The 15,631-nt window shown below is 38.4% G+C and overlaps 1 protein-coding gene across 2 annotated transcripts in view; it reads right to left on the reverse strand.

Annotated features, from left to right (window-relative positions):
• BLK (BLK proto-oncogene, Src family tyrosine kinase) overlaps positions 1 to 15,631 on the reverse strand; it is a 72,405-nt gene that overhangs the window by 29,762 nt on the left and 27,012 nt on the right. The window lies entirely within an intron of this gene.

The following is a 15,631-nucleotide window of genomic DNA, read 5'->3' on the forward strand; positions in this document are numbered from 1 at the left end:
ATATTCACATTTCCCTAACTGTCTCAAAAATGACTTCTTGCTGTTCGTTTGTCCTATTTGGGATTCAAACAAACTTCATACATCACATATGATTGTTCTGTCTCTCCCTCTACTAGAGTAGCCCACACCCCCCACTTTGGTTAGTTTCATGCCATCATTTGTAAAAACCAGGTTGGTGGTCCTATAGAATATTCTGGATTTTGGGTTTTGTTCTCTTATAATGACTTGTTTCTCTATCTCCCTATTCCTTGTACATAGAGTTAACTCAGTGGGTTCCATTAGATCCAGGTTCATCTTTTTCTCGTAGGGATGCCTTATGGAAGGACTATGTGCTCCACATCACATACTATCAGGAGGCTTACACTGTCCGGCTATGCCACTTTAATGATGCTAACATAGATCTGGGTTCAAGTGATGTTGGTCTGATCTCTCCATTGCCAGGTTCCTCATCAACACTTCAACTAATGTTTTCATTAAGGGGTATTAAATATTACTAAATACTGATGCTCTAATTCCAACATTCCTTCCACATTTGTTAGTAGGGAGTCGAGAAATTAAAGGATCAGAAAGAAAAAAAAAATGCCATGTAGAGTTCTACCAGGGTTGGGTTGTATTTGGATATAAAGAAATAGTGCTTTTCCAGAGACATAGAGATAGAAACCTTGCTCAGGAAAGAGTATTTTCCACTGGCTGGATTGTAGAGGGTATGATGGAATTATTCAAGAAACCGCGGTTACCACTTTGGGTGATACCTTTAAGTACTAGGAGCATATTTATCCCGTACTGGTATAGGACCAGATACAGAGCTGTAACTCCTGGCTGAGCACGTGGAGCCCCTGCAGCACAGACGAACCCCTGCTAGGGGGCAAGCTAGAAGTGATTCAACTTGCAACGTAGTTGTGCTCTTGGTCAAACTGACTGCCAATTCAGGCACATTGAGGAGACACACATGTGGCTATTTCAACTTTGTAGAGTAAAAATATTTCCACAGTGGAAATTTACTCCCCACTGTGGTAGGGTTAATAGAAAAGATTTTTGAGTGGTAAAATGTTTGAGGGTGCTGAGCAAGCTTCAGGAAGGAAGACGGCATTCTTGTGAATCTGTGTTAAGTAAAATATAGACACATGTTGACTGAGTCACCCACATTTGATTCTGCTGACATAGAGAAGCTTGAAATTTGGTAGGCATTTATGAGGAAAAATGGCACCGTGTTGATATCTAAGTTCTTGTTATAATTCCTAGCCTGTGAATAAAATTCCCTTATTTGGAGACAGCACGCAAATTTATATTTTTAAAAAACCCACAGTAATGATAATTAAAACATGTCTCTGTTATCCCAAAACATAAATACAACTACTGTTGCCCTTTGTATTGATGGGACTATGGGTCTTAATCTACTTTTTAATTTCTAAACTTGTTGGCATTGTTTTCTTTAAAAAAATTGAACAAAAGATCAAATCATGAGTTCACTACTGCCTGATGGGAGTCAATCATGCTTCCTTAGCACAACTGTTCTCAACCTTGGTTTGCAGTACAACCAACTGGGAGTTTGCAAATTCCTGAGGCCTAGCCCTAGCTAGCAGTTCTGATATTTGGGTCAGGGTGGGGCGCCAGGGTCTCCATTTTTTTTTAAAGATTTTATTTATTTATTTGAAAGAGATCACAAGTAGGCGGAAAAGTAGGCAGAGAGAGAGGAGGAAGCAGGCTCCCCACTGAGCAGAGAGCCCGATGCGGGCCTCGATCCCAGGACCCAGGGATCATGACCTGAGCCGAAGGCAGAGGCTTTAAGCCACTGAGCCACCCAGACGCCCCGGAGGTCCCCATTTTTAACAAGTATCCCCAGTGATACTGATGCAGACAGGTTCACCAAACCCACTTCACAAAGACCCTTTCTTTATTTGGCTACACTTTTGTAGTATTACTTGTAAAAAAGATTAAAAAGATGGCCTGCTTGGATATTTCTTCATATGAACCCCTCATAAATAATGCTTGTAGTTTTCCTGCCGGTGATCTTGTTTTTAAATGAAATGAATTTTTTCTATCTTCCCTACAGATATTCTTCATGTATTAACATATTTTTGCAAGTTTTTGACATGGGGAAATAATTCCTTTTCTGTAATAACAGCTAACCTCCCTATGGTACTTGCCAGTTTGTAAAGCATTTTCACACTCTGTACCTTAGAAACCTCAAAATGACCCTGTGAGCTAAACGGAATCACCATCATCCTCCTCGTCCTCAGACAGGACACTGAAGGTAGGGGGGTAAAGAAATTGAGGTGCAGAACAAGGATTTGAGTCTCATCTCTGTCTTCAAAGATTTGTTCTCTCTTACTGAGTTCACAGGTATTTTTCCATGTCTGTCTATTCATGACTTGCACTTCTTCTTCTTTTTTTTTTTTTTAATTTTATTTATTTATTTGACAGACAGAGATCACAAGTAGGCAGAGAAGCAGGCAGAGAGAGAGGAGGAAGCAGGCTCCCCGCTGAGCAGAGAGCCTGATGCGGGGCTCCATCCCAGGACCCTGGGATCATAACCAGAGCCGAAGGCAGAGGCTTTAACCCACTGAGCCACCCAGGCACCCCTTTAACTTGGACTTCTTTAAAAAGACACTATCTGGGGCCTCCTGGGTGGCTTAGTTGGTTAAACGTTCGACTCCTTGATTGGGCTCAGGTCATGATCTCAGGGTTGTATGATCTAGCCCTGCGTTGGGCTCTGTGCTCAGTGTGGAGTCTGCATAAGATTCTCTCCCTCTCCCTCTGCCTTTCCCAACCTCCCCACCCCATTCCCACTTGTGCATGCACATACACACACACTCTCTCTAAAAAAAAAAAAAAAAGACACTATCCATCATTCAGTCTTTTTGAGCCACCTCTCCAACATTTATTAAGCACAACCCAGAGATGGAATGTGTAAACAGAAGGGAAGGTTGTGCAGAGAAGCACCTTTATCTATCAGGTTTCAGGGGGTAGGGAGCACACACTTGAACTGGAAAAAATTGGCTTTATTTTATGCTTTCAAAGATGAAGCTGGAAAAGATTAAAGACAGAAAAAGAAACAAAGAAAAAAGTCTCAGACCCCTGATGTTTTGGGGTTAATTGTGATTATTGAATGGATTTAGAGACACAGATGTCCAGAGACACAGAGATTTAAAATTAATATATAAAACTCTTCATTGTAGGATTTGCCTATTACATGAACATATGTACTAGTACAGTGCCTAGTACTCCTTCTTTCTCAAGGTTGGAGGCTGTGCCATGTGCTTTATATGTAGTATGTCTACGCCTGACAGCAGACATATTTCCTCCCATTTTACATACAGAGCAACTGAGGTTCAGTGAGGTTTAAGGACTTGCCCAAGACCATACAGGGAACCACATATTTGAAGATTTTATTTACTTATTTGTCAGAGATCACAAGTAGGCAGAAAGGCAGGCAGAGAGAGGAGGAAGCAGGCTCCCCGCTGAGCAGAGAGCCTAATGCAGAGCTCAATCCCAGGACCCTGAGATCATGTCCTGACCTGAAGGTAGAGGCTTAACCCTTGAGCCACCCAGGTGCCCCATGGGAACCGCATATTTAAAAACCAATTCTACCTGGCTTTGAAGTCTGACTGATGCCACTCTGTTCCAAAGCATGGGAAGTAATAAAAATAAGACACTTGTGATGAGATTTTTCAAGTTATTCATTTATTTATGATTCCTGTTGTAAGTCTCATTCTGGGCAAGTTTTGTTATTCCAGGGCCAGGCAAATTTGTCTAAGTAAGCTACCTTACTGAGTAGTGCTAAATAATAGATTACTCTCACATCAAGGAAGGACTATAGTGGCATGCTTCAGGGTTCTAACTTCAGCCTTTCTTAGTCAATATTTTCTCAGCAATTTGTATGCAGACTCAAAAATTTTGTTCATTAGATTATCAGAACATATAAAATGAGGGGGAAAACTAACAGAGCCAGATTAAAAAAAAAAAAATCCCTCAGAAATGAAAGCCTGAAACTAACAAGTTGAATTAAAGTAAGAGGAAAAAAGCATGCAATTAAGGTTCAAAAAATCAACCAGTGAGGCATCATAGCAGAAAGGCCAGATTCAGTAATAGTGTGTGAGGGACAACACAGTGGGTGTGGTGGAGAGAGCACTTCCTGACTTTGGAAACTCACAGAAATGTGTGGAATTCTGGCTTTGCTGCTTAATAGCTGTTTGAAAGGCAATGTGATTTATTTACTCCAAACCTGTTTTCTCATCTGCATAATGGAAATAGTATGCTTACCTTGAATAATTACTGTAAAGAATAAAGATAGTATATATACGAGGTTGGCATGTAGATTGGGCTACATAAAAATAGTAATTTTTGCCTGGAAAAGATTTAGATGTTCTAGTAGGTATGAAGTTCACAAATCTAGATACAACCACCATCACTACCACCATGGCCAATAATAGCAACTAATATGATTATTGGTCCCAGGCAGTACAATTAGCTTTACAAACCTTGTATCACTTTTTAAGGAAGCCAGTCTTATTACCTTCTTACTTATTTCTTGCACCTTCAGAAGACCCCACATGACTTAATCAAAATGCATAGTCTGTCATTCTATTCAAGGAAGCGGTCAATGGAGAAACAGTCTCACATAGCTTCAGAGGAAATCTATATCAACTATCAATACAGAACAATGTCCTTTATGCATAAATATAAACAGTCAACCAAGTGTCAAAAGAATCAGAAGAAATTGAGCAATATTGAAGAGATGATTAACAATAAACAAATGGAATAATTCAGAAGAAAGCAGAGATAGAGTGCAGAAAATAACTTTTAAGAAAACCTAAAATTAGTGTCCTCAGAGAGATTATACATTATATAGTATAAATTTAAAAGGAATATGTTGATGTGAAAATGAAAAATCGGAAAAAAGGAGTTCTTATGAACTAAAAATGTGATTGAAAAATATTAAGATGGATACAGTGGGAGTTCCAAGTTAATGATCTAGATTATAATGTCAAGCAGCATCCTAGAAAACAGCAAACAGTCAAGAATGTTCACTGCCACCATTCCCATTCAACACCATACTATAAGTCTAAGCTAATGCAATAAGACAAGAAAAGAAAATAAAAGGCTAACAGGTTGAGAAGGAAGAAAGACAACTGAAGGTTGCAGAATAAAGATTAATAAACAAAAGTCATTTGCTTTTTTTTTTAAAGATTTATTTATTTATTTGACAGACAGAGATCACAAGTAGGCAGAGAGGCAGGCAGAGAGAGAGGGGAAGCAGCTCCCCGCTAAGCAGAGAGCCTGATGTGGGGCTTGATCCCAGGACCCTGGCATCATGACCTGAGTCGAAGGCAGAGACTTTAACCCACTGAGCTACCCAGGTGCCCTGTCATTTGCTTTCTTACATAACAGCAATAAAGCATTGAAATTTGAAGTTAAAAACACAGTACCATTTACCTCGAACAAATGAAAAACTAAAGTATAAACTGAGCAAAATATGAACAAGATGTATATGAAGAAAGCTACAAAATTCTGATAAAAGAAATAAAAAAAGATCTAAATAATAAATAAATAAATAAAGATATGTTTCATTTACAATGACAGGAAGACTAATATTATTATCATCTCAGTTCTTTCCAACATGATTTACAGATTTAAAGCAATCCCAATTAACAGAACAGGGGACCAAGAAACAGATGGCCACAAATATAGCTAACTAGTCATTGACAAAGGAGCCCAGGCAATTCAGTGAAGAAACTATATTCTCTTCAACAAACAATGCTGGAACAAATGGACATCCACACGACAAAAAAAAAAAAAAAAAAAATATATATATATATATATATATTTATATATATATATATATATTTATATATATATATACATAGACCTATACCTTTCACTATAATTAGCTAAAAATGGATCATGACCTAAGCATAAAACATGAAATTATAAACTCCTAGAAAATAATGTAGAAGAAAATCCAGTTGACCTCGGTTTGGTGATGACTCTTTTTTTTTTTTTTTTTTTTGGTTCAAAATGATGATTTTATTTCTATCTTTAATGCTAGCAGAGGAGTCCAAAACAGACTGATGTACATTGATATGATTTCTAAGAATCAAAAAAGCAAGCCTTGAAATGATCAGTTTGATCCGTAAGAGCCTTAATAGTGTGCCATAATGAAGAAAAACACTCTTTAAATGAACAATATTCAACTTCACTATAAAAATCAGTATCTGGCACCCAATAAAAATTAGTAGGCACACCATCTGCAACAACATAGAGGGATCTAGAGGGTATAATGCTATGTGAAGTAAGTCAGTCAGGAAAAGATAAATACCATTTGATTTCACTCATATGTGGAATTTAAGAAACAAAACAAATGAACCAAGGGAAAAAACAGACTCTTAAATACAAAGAACAAACTGGTGGTTACCAGAGGGGAGGTGGGTGAGGGATGGGTGAAATAGGTAATGGGGATTAAGAGCACACTTATCTTGATGAGCACTGGGTAATGTATAGAATTGTTGAATCATTATGTTGTACACTTGAAACTAATATAACACTGTATTTTAATTATACAATTTAAAAAGAGAAAAAATTACTAAGCCTGCAAAGAAATAGGAAAACATAGCTTGTAACCAGGAGAAACACAAATCAACAGGAACAGAACCAGAAATTATGTCTATATAATCAGTTGACAAGAACATTAATACAGCCATTACAAATTACATAAATAGACTGGAGTGTATAATTGAAAATCATGATATATGGGGCTTCTGGATGGCTCAGTAGGTTAAACCTCTGACTTCAGCTCAGGTCATGATCTCAGGGTTCTGGGATCGAGCCCTGCATTGGGCTCCCTGCTCAGTGGGGAGCCTGCTCCCCTCCCCGCCTGCCTCTCTACCTACTTGTGATCTCTGTGTGTGTGTGTCAAATAAATAAATAAAATCTTAAAAAAAATAATGAAATAGAATAGGAAGAGAAGAAAAGATAAAAAGGACGTGAATCAACCGTCTGGAGATGAAAAATGTGACCTGTAAAATAGACAAAAAAACACCTCTAGAAGATAATAATAATACATTACACCCTGTAGAAGAAAGACCAGTGAGCTTGTGGGCACGGCAATAGAAACTATCCACAGTGAAGCACAGAGAGATACAAAACTGGGAAAAGGGAATTGGGCTCTAGTGAGCAATGAGACAGTATTAAGTGTTCAAAAAATGTAACTGGATTATCAGAGAGGGGCTGGAAGAGAAAAAGAAATCTTTGTAGATATGAAAGATGGAAATTCCAAGTGTGTGAAAACCATAAACCCAAAGATTCAAGAAAGTCAATCAGCCTCGTGTATAGAGAAAACAAAATCAAGTTATATCATAATCAAATTGCTGAAACCCAGTCAAAAAGAAAAAAAATCATAAAAGTTGCTAAAAATGGATATGTTATATTTCTAGAAAAAGATCATAGCAGAAAATCTTTGTGATTTTGGCTTGGTTAAAAAAATCTTTAGGAATATAAAACCATACACCATAGGGATGCCTGGGTGACTCAGTCAGTTAAGCATCTGCCTTCAGCTCAGGTCATGATCTCAGGGTCCTGGGATTGAGTCTTTCGTTGGGCTTCTTGCTCAGCAGGGGTCTACTTCTCTCTCTCTGCCTGCTGCTACCCCTGCTTCTGCTCTCTATCTCACTCCCTGACAAATAAATAAATAAAATTTTTTGGTAAAAATTTTATTTATTTATTTGACACAGACAGAGAGATCACAAGTAGGCAGAGAGGCAGGCAGAGAGAGAGGGAGGAAGTAGGCTCTCTGCTGAGCAGAGAGCCCGATGTGGGGCTCGATCCCAGGACTCTGAGATCATGACCTGAGCTGGAAGCAGAGGCTTTAACCCACTGAGCCACCCAGGCACCAATAAATAAAAATTTTTTAAAAATACACAAAAAACCCCATAAATCATAAAAGAAAAATTGATGGACTTTTTCAAAGGTAAAAGCTTCTACATTTTAAAAGATACTATTATTGGGGCACCTGGGTGACTCAGTCAGTTTAGCATCCAACTCTTGATTTCAGCTCAGGTCATGATCTCATGGTTGTGAGATGGAGCCCCATGTTGGGCTCTGTGCTGAGTATGGAACCTGCTTAAGATTCTCTCTCTCCTTCTCCCTGTGGCCCCCCAGCCCCACTTGTGCACACACTCTCTAAAAAAAAGAAACATACATATGTATACATATATATATATGTATGTGCATATATATATATATATAGAGAGAGAGAGAGAGAGAGAGAGAGGGAGAGATGACTATTATGGAAATGAATATGTAAACCACAGACTGGGAAAATATTTGAAAAATATATATCTGATATAAGAATATGTAAATAAATTTTATAACTTCATAAAAGAAGACAAAAATTCAATTGAACAAATACTAGAACAGAGAAGATAGATGAATGGCAAGCAAGCACGTGAAAAGGTGCTTAATAGTATCGACTTCTAGGAGAATGGCATTTAAAAATCACAGTGGGGGGACGCCTGGGTGGCTCAGTGGGTTCAGCCGCTGCCTTCGGCTCAGGTCATGATCTCAGGATCCTGGGATCGAGTCCCGCATCGGGCTTTCTGCTCAGCAGGGAGCCTGCTTCCCTCTCTCTATCTCTCTGCCTGCCTCTGTCCACTGTGATCTCTCTCTGTCAAATAAATAACTAAAATCTTCAAAAAAAATCACAGTGGGAAATCCCTACACACCTGCGAGAATGGCTAATATCAAAAGACTGATCACATCAAGTGTAGCAAGGCTGTGGAGAAACTGCCACTTTCTTACAATGTTGATGGTAAGGTGAAATGGAACGGAAACTTCAGAGAACAGTCTGGGAACTTATCTTGTGGCCCAGAGATTTCATTTCTAGTTACTATTCAAAGAGAAATGCAACCCTATGACCTCAGAGACTTGTATGCATCTGTTCTTAGGAGCTTTACTCTTATTAGCTCCCAACTGAAAAGAACTGAAACGTGCATTAGCTGATGAATGGATTTAAAACATTTAAGGTTGTAACAGACAACTGATACCTATAAGAACCTGTTTGGGGATGCCTGGGTGGCTCAGTTGGTTGGACGACTGCCTTCAGCTCAGGTCATGATCCTGGGAGTCCCGGGATCGGGTCCAGCATCGGGCTCCCAGCTCCATGGGGAGTCTGCTTCTCTCTCTGACCTTCTCCTCGCTCATGCTCTCTCTCACTGTCTCTCTCTCAAATAAATAAAATCTTTAAAAAAGAAAAAAAGAACCTGTTTGAATCTCAAGAGCATTGTGCTATGACAAAGAAGCCGAACACACATGCAAAAACATGCTGTATGTTTCCATGTATATGAAACTCTGTATGAGGCAAAACTACAGTAACCGAAAGCTGATCGGTGGTTCTCAGGGACAAGGGGATGGCGTCAAGGGATTGAACAAAAAGGGCCTTGGGGAAACTTGTGGGGGTGATGGAAATAGCCCACATTTTGACTGTGGTCTTTACCCAAAGGCATATATTTGTAAACCTCATAATTGTACACTTAAAATGGGCAGATTTTGTGAAATGTCATTTATATCTCATTAAAGCTGATTTTAAAAAAAGAGCATTTGGAGGCCATGGAAGGGTGTTGAGTTGCATATTCCATGGTGTGTTGAGTTCTTAGCATGGTGGAAAAGACTTATCCCTGTTCTGGCATCTTAAGTTAAGCCTTTAGAGCATGAAATCTCCTCTCGTACATGCACGAGGCACACACACCCACAGGGGAAAATTAATGATGCTATTAGGCATGAAACAAATGCCTCTAGAAAAAATGGGGGGGAATATCCAAGAAAGAGGATGGCATGTGAGACAAAAGAAATAGTGGTAGAGGGGCACCTGGCTGGCTCAGTCCATAGAGCATGTGACTCTTTTTTTTTTTAAGATTATTTATTTATTTATTTGACAGACAGAGATCACAAGTAGGCAGAGAGGCAGGCAGAGAGAGAGAGAGAGAAGAGAAAGCAGGCTCCCTGCTTAGTAGAGAGCCTGAGGCGGGGCCCTGAGCATGTAACTCTTGATCCCAGGGTCATGAGTTTGAGTCCTACATTCGGTGTAAAGATTATTAAAAAAATTAATAAATAAACTTTAAAAAAAAGAGAGAGAAATAGTAGTAACTGAGTGTGACTCCAATTACATAAGGGAAAATTAAAAAGACTTCTGGCCGGGGCACCTGAGTGGCTCAGTGGGTTAAGGCCTCTGCCTTCAGCTCAGGTCATGGTCCCAGGGTCCTGCGATTGAGCCCTGCATGGGGCTCTCTGCTCAGCGGGGAAACTGCTTCCCTTCCTCTCTCTCTGCCTGCCTCTCTGCCTACTTGTGACCTCTGTCAAATAAATAAATAAAATCTTAAAAAAAAAAAAAAGGTTTCTGACAAAGGAAAAGGCCCAGAATACATGCTTGTGAAGTGGAAGAGCAAATTGCAGGAGCTTTGTATAATATGATTTCTGTTGTGTTGATCTTTGTTGGTGGGAGCAGGGGAGGGGTGCAGAGGCAGGCCGTGTATAAATATATCTGCAAATGAAAAGAAAATGTCTGGAAGCCCTTCATATAAATGAAACTGCTAACAGAGCCACTTCTTGGGAATGAAATTCACAAGCCAAAGGATTGGAGGACTTTACTTTTATTCTTTTTCTTTTTTTAAGGTTTATTTATCTATTCTAAAGAGAGGAAAGAGAGAGAGAACAAGTGGGAGGAGCAGAGGGAGAGAGAATCTCAAGCAGTCTCCCCTAAGTATGGAGCCCAATGCAGTGCTCAGAGGAGGCTCGATCTCAGGACCCAAAACCAAGAGTCCCGGGCTTAACAGACTGCACCACCCAGGTGCCCCAGACTTTACATTTTTGCTTTACATACCTCAGTGCGATTTGGATTAAACACAAAGCAACATGCTCAAATACATAATACCGTTAAATATTATTTTAAAATGTGAAGTTAAAAATAAAAAAGAAACTAGGCAATTATCTACAAAAAAATAAAATACATGGGAACATGTGCCCTTGAGCAGCATCAGAAAGCATGAATGACATGATGGAATTCTGTCCTTTCTGTGCTCCATCCAAGCTTGGAGCACTCGCCCTCCTCTTATGAATCACATTAAATATGCTTTTCTCTTTACACAAGGAATCTGCTTCTGTTATAGGAAATCCAGTAGCAAGTAGAAAGTAGAGAGGAAGACAGAAATTACTTACAACACTGTCATCCAGAGAGATAACCACTGTGAACATTCTGGTACATAATTTTCCATTGCCATTTGAAAAAAAAAAAAAAGCAGAGCTGGGATCATTATCTACATCCTGTTTGGTGGTGACCTGCTTTTGAAAGAGTGTATCATGTCCATCTGTTCCTGGCATTACCCATTCTGCCTGTAGTATACATTACAAGGCTGCAAGGCATCTTATCAGTAAGTTGTACGGTACTTACTTTACCCATTGCTTTTGTACACACCCAAGCTGTTTCCATCTTTTAGTATCAGAAAGAATGCGGCAAGGGTGCCCTTTGCTCAGATACTTATCCTTGTTCATGTCCCCCGTTAATCTTGGTTGAGGTTAAAAGTTCTGGAAGTGAGATTGCTAGGTGCTGGATCGTAACACTTTGAAGTCTTCTGATCTGTTTTGCCAAATTGGCCTTCAGGCATTTCATACCTCAATATATGAGTATGTATTTCCCTGTACTTTATCTGAAAAATGTTATTATACTCTTCATGCTAAGTTAATTTATTTTTTAAAAGTTGTCCTTTACTTTTTAACCTAATTTTTCATAAGCAGGTAATACATACCTGTTGAAAGTCAGAAAAATTCAGATCCATGCAAAGAACAAAATAAAAATCACCTGTAATCCCACCACATACAGAGAATCACTACGAACAATTTCGTGGTGAATTTCCAGAGTTTTTATAGAGTTTTTCATAGATGTATCTACACTTTTTAAAAACTGGGGCTTGGGGCACCTGAGTGGCTCGGTTGGTTAAGCATCTGACTCTTGATTTCTGCTCAGGTTATGATTTTGCTGGGTCGTGAGATTGAACCACACATGGGGCTTCGTGCTCAGTGGGGAGTCTGCTTAAAGATTCTCTCCCTCTGCTCCTCCCCCTCTTGCATGTTCTCATGCTCTCTCTCCCTCTTGCTCTCTCTTCAAAATAAATATTTAAATCTTAAAAAAAAATAGGGCCAAACTGTGTATACAGTATTATAGTTATTTCAGTAAAGAGTACGGTAAACTATATATAAGTAAATGCAATTTTGGAGCCAATATTAGTAACTACATGCCATTGTGCAGACTCAACATTAATTTATTTAACCACTATCGGTCAAATAAGTTATTTTCAATCTTTGATCATTACAAATAAATCCGTAACAAACATCTTTGTAAAAGATATATTTAGTCGTTGGTCCAATATTTTTAAAGCTGTTTTTCTCTAAGTGGAACTACTAAATCAAGGAAGATACATCGATGTCAGGGTCTTCATCCCTGATGCTGAATTGATCTCTATGAAGGTAATGCTCATTCACATTCTCACAGCGATGAAGGAAGCCCATTTGTCTGGCCTTTTATCAAATTTTAAAGAAATCTTTGTCAACCTGCTCAACTCACAGTTAACATTTAAAATTTAAACTGAGGGTTTTGGAAGGGAGGGGTGTAGGGGGATGGGTGAGTCTGGTGGTAGGGATCAAGCAAGGCGCCTATTGCGTGGAGCACTGGGTGTGATGCACAAATAAGGAATCTTAGAACGCTGGAAGAATAAAATAAAATTTTAAAAAAGAGAGAGAGAAAAAGAAAAAAGAGGAAAAGCTTTTCATAGTTTTTTGGCTAAAAACTAAAAAAAAAAAAAAACCCCATAATTTTAATTTCATTTTCTAATAATATTTATCCTGTATTTATCAACCTCACTTTTACACTGAGGTGTTTATAATGTTCTTTTTTTTTTTTTAAGATTTTTATTTATTTATTTGAGAGACAGAGATCACAAGCAGGCAGAGAGGCAGGCAGAGAGAGGAGGAAGCAGGTTCCCTGCTGAGCAGAGAGCCCAATGCGGGGCTCGATTCCAGGACTCTGAGATCATGACCTGAGCCAAAGGCAGTGGCTTAACCCACTGAGCCACCCAGGCGCCCCATAATGTTCTTAATGATATACAGAATCACTTTCTATGGTAAATATATTTAACTCATATATTAATTTGTCATGTATATTGTAAATATTTTTCTCGACTCATCTTCTGCTTTCTAATTTATGGTATTTATTGTACATAGAAGGGTAACATCTTTATCCAGTCCATCTATTCATCTTACCAATTTTTACCTTTGGTGTTCACACTTAGAAATATCTTCCCCACCTCAAGATGAAAGAAATATACAACTTGTTTATATTATTTTCACTATTATTTATGAATATTTTATGTATTTGCAAAGCACACTAATGTAACAGGACTAATATCAAACAGATACTTATATGATGTACATCTACATCAGTTCCCTTTCCTTCCTCCCTTCTCTTTTTATGTCACAGATAAAACTAAAGCTTGATCATTATTTTCCTCTTCCTTTGTCTCCAAAAATAATAATTTCTTGAAGTTAGTGAGTGCTATTGCCATGTGCAAGTTTATATGTTTGTGACATATGGATAAACAGCCACAAACAATGTATACTTTTGCTTGGTATGTTTTGCAAAAGTGACTTCATAATGTGTGTCACCATTTTGCATTTTTTTGACCCCAAATTGTGTTTTTAAGATTTGTTCAATTTGCTACATAGATCTCTAGGTCTTCTATTTTTTTTTTTATCTTATTCCATTAGTGAATAAACCTCATTTTATTTAACCACTTATTCAGTTTTTAAAAGATTTTATTTATTTATTTGACAGAGATCACAAGTAGGCAGAGAGGCAGGCAGAGAGAGAGAGGAGGAAGCAGGCTCCCCGATGAGCAGAGAGCCCGATTCGGGGCTTGATCCCAGGACCCTAAGATCATGACCTGAGCCGAAGGCAGAGGCTTAACCCACTGAGCCACACAGGTGCCCCCCATTTATTCATTTTTTACTGAAGAGAAGTTGTCTCCACTTTTTCATGATGACAAATTGCACTATGATGATCATGATCCTTTGTGCCCATCTGGGAGATTTCTCTCAACAACATAGCTTTGATTGATTTTGTGGACTTAGAGGGCAGTAAGGCAAGCTCCTTCCTCTCTACTGTGAATTCCCAAAATGGACTTCAATCAGGTCATGATCCCAGCGTCCTGAGATCAATCACCTCACTGGGCTCCTTGCTCAGCAGGGAGCCTGCTTCTCCCTCTCCTTCTGCTGCTCCCCCTGCTTGTGCTCTCTCTCTCAAATAAATAAATAAATAAATAAATAAATAAATAAATAAATAAATAAAATTTTACCCATGAGCAAAGACCCAAAACAGGAAATATATCCCTGAAGAAAGAGAATAATGTAGAAGACCCCTATGAGATACAAATGCTTATTAAAAGCAATTAAGAGTGGAGATGTATGAATAGAACAGGGAAATGGAATGGAGAGACCCAAGCTGACCTTCACCCATTTGGAAAATAGTACGTTCCAGAAGAGATATAGAAGATTACCAAGAAAATGATGAGCCATTCAATGCATGATGCTAGGACAACTGGTTTTCCATACAGAAAAAAAAACATGAAATTCTATCCTTACCTTACAATTGCTCTCAACTGTCCAGTTCAAATGGATGGAAGAACTAAATGTCAAGGGCAAAAATTAAATTTTTGAAAAATATATAGAATATTTCAGGAATGAAGAGAAACATTTTTGTTGACAAATCAAATACTATATGATAAATTGAAAGAAAATACATCTTTCTCGGGGCACCTGGGTGGCTCAGTCCATTAAATGCCTGACTCTTGATTTTGGCTCATGTCATGATCTCAGGGTCGTGGGATCAAGGCCCGCATCAGACTCAGTTCGGAGTCTGCTGGGGACTCTTTCCCGACCTCTCCCTCTGCACCCACCCCTGCTTCTGCATTCTCATTCCCTCTCTCTCCAAAAAAATTAGTATTTTAAAAACCCATCTTTCTCAATGATTTGAAACGCTTACTTGTCCAATATTCAATTTCCACGTATTCATGGGCCTGTTTCTGGACTCCTTTGTTCCTGAGTAGAACCACACATACTAATTACTCCAGTTTAATAATGCAGTTCAATTTCTTCTTTTAAGACTTTCTTTCTTTCTCACTCACTTTTCCGATATAATTTAAGAATAATTTTGACAAGTTAAAAATGGTGGTGCTAATTTTTGTTGGTGTTACATTTAAATCCATACATTAATTTTGGAACATGGGTTTGTTAATGTTAGTATCGAAAAAAGAAATCTATTGGTGTTTGTGTATTTGAGTTATTTTATTAATTCTGATAGTTTTTCCATTACTTGTCTTAGATTTCTCAGGAAGACAAATATGTCGTCTGTTACATCTTTTCCTTAAATATGTAATTTTACTGCTTTGTCTTGTTACATTATACAGGGTAAAATTTCCAAAACAAAGCTAACTGATATCAATATTAGGCATGTCTCATTTATCTCATTTATCTTGGCTGTTGGCTTTCAATAGATATCTGGAAACTTTTCCATTTCTCTAGGTTACAAGAA

The sequence above is a fragment of the Lutra lutra genome, chromosome 2 (assembly GCF_902655055.1).
Source record: "Lutra lutra chromosome 2, mLutLut1.2, whole genome shotgun sequence".
In the NCBI taxonomy this organism is placed as follows: domain Eukaryota; kingdom Metazoa; phylum Chordata; class Mammalia; order Carnivora; family Mustelidae; genus Lutra; species Lutra lutra.